Consider the following 1686-nt stretch of genomic DNA (forward strand, 5'->3'; position numbering starts at 1 on the left):
CCCGGGACCGCGGCCCGCGAAGAGCGCGCCTGCCACCTGGTGGCCGTGAGGGGGTGATGCAGCGGCCGGAAAGGACTTGGTGAGTCCGCCCCGCAGCCGGCCAGGCAGCTGCCACCTGCACGGCTCTCCCGAGGGCCTGGGCCCAGCCTGCAGCCCCCGACCCCGGCCTCCTCCCGCTGCCCCCGACCCCGGCCTCCTCCCGCTGCCCCCCCACCCCGGCCTCCTCCCGCTGCCCCCCCACCCCGGCCTCCTCCCGCTGCCCCCGACCCCGGCCTCCTCCCGCTGCCCCCCCACCCCGCCTCCTCCCGCTGCCCCCCCCACCCCGGCCTCCTCCCGCTGCCCCCCCCACCCCGCCTCCTCCCGCTGCCCCCCCCACCCCGGCCTCCTCCCGCTGCGCCCCCCACACCGGCCTCCCCCCGCTGCCCCCCCCACCCCGCCTCCTCCCGCTGCCCCCCCACCCCGGCCTCCTCCCGCTGCCCCCCCCACCCCGCCTCCTCCCGCTGCCCCCCCCACCCCGGCCTCCTCCCGCTGCCCCCCCCACCCCGCCTCCTCCCGCTGCCCCCCCCCACCCCGGCCTCCTCCCGCTGCCCCCCCACCCCGGCCTCCCCCCGCTGCCCCCCCACCCCGGCCTCCTCCCGCTGCCCCCCCACCCCGGCCTCCCCCCGCTGCCCCCCCACCCCGCCTCCTCCCGCTGCCCCCCCCCCCCCCGGCCTCCTCCCGCTGCCCCCCCCACCCCGGCCTCCTCCCGCTGCCCCCCCACCCCGGCCTCCTCCCGCTGCCCCCCCCACCCCGGCCTCCTCCCGCTGCCCCCCCACCCCGGCCTCCCCCCGCTGCCCCCCACCCCGGCCTCCCCCCGCTGCCCCCCCACCCCGCCTCCTCCCGCTGCCCCCCACCCCGGCCTCCTCCCGCTGCCCCCCACCCCGCCTCCCCCCGCTGCCCCCCCACCCCGGCCTCCTCCCGCTGCGCCCCCCAACCCTGGCCTCCTCCTGCACCCCCACCCCGACCTCCTCCCGCTGCTCCCTGGGAACAGGACCCCAGGCTCAGGCACTGGGCATGCAGAGGGGCCCAGGCCGCCTGGGAGACCCCCAGGCAAAGGGGCTGAAAGTGAGGGGTCTCAGAACCACCCCGCACCCCACCTCCAACTGATCTCGAACCCCCGCCACCTCCCACCCCCAGCCTCTGAATGCCCAGCGAGGCCCAAGCACAGGACAGGACAGGGCCACGCGGTCCGGCCCAGGGAGGCTGAGCCCAGGACGGTGACATCGGGCCGACACGCCGGAGGAGGGTCTCCCGGCCGAGCGGCCGCCCTGAATCTGACTCCCTGTGGAACGCACCCGGCTCTCCTCCCGTTGCTGTCCGTCAGCCATTCCGCAGACATTCACGATCCCAAGTATCTTTTGATGTCTTTTCTCGCTTTTAAACAGAATTTGTTTTTATTCGTGAAATCTGCTGCCGATGCAGTGCTGTGAAGAACACCCTCCTGGCCCACAGGGGGCTCCGGGGTTGAGCGTCGACCCAAGAACCTGGAGGTCACCGTCCGATTCCCCGTCAGGGCACATGCCCCGGTTGTGGGCTCCATCGCCAGTAGGGGGCGTGCAGGAGGCGGCCTATGGATGATGTTTCCCTCTCATCAATATTTCTATCTCTCTATCCTTCTCCCTTCCTCTCTCTCTAAACAAAATCAAT

The 1686-nt window shown here is 74.9% G+C and overlaps 1 long non-coding RNA gene across 1 annotated transcript in view; it reads left to right on the forward strand.

The window, feature by feature from the left end:
- LOC129149703 (uncharacterized) overlaps positions 1-1686 on the forward strand; it is a 2043-nt gene extending 357 nt beyond the window's left edge. Inside the window, exons 1-3 of the long non-coding RNA XR_008556552.1 lie at positions 1-79; positions 1177-1390; positions 1492-1686. The exon at positions 1-79 is cut by the window's left edge and continues 357 nt beyond it. This is a non-coding gene — a long non-coding RNA (uncharacterized LOC129149703). The remainder of the gene's footprint in view (positions 80-1176; positions 1391-1491) is intronic.

The sequence above is a fragment of the Eptesicus fuscus genome, chromosome 7, assembly GCF_027574615.1.
Source record: "Eptesicus fuscus isolate TK198812 chromosome 7, DD_ASM_mEF_20220401, whole genome shotgun sequence".
Classification (NCBI taxonomy): Eukaryota; Metazoa; Chordata; class Mammalia; order Chiroptera; family Vespertilionidae; genus Eptesicus; species Eptesicus fuscus.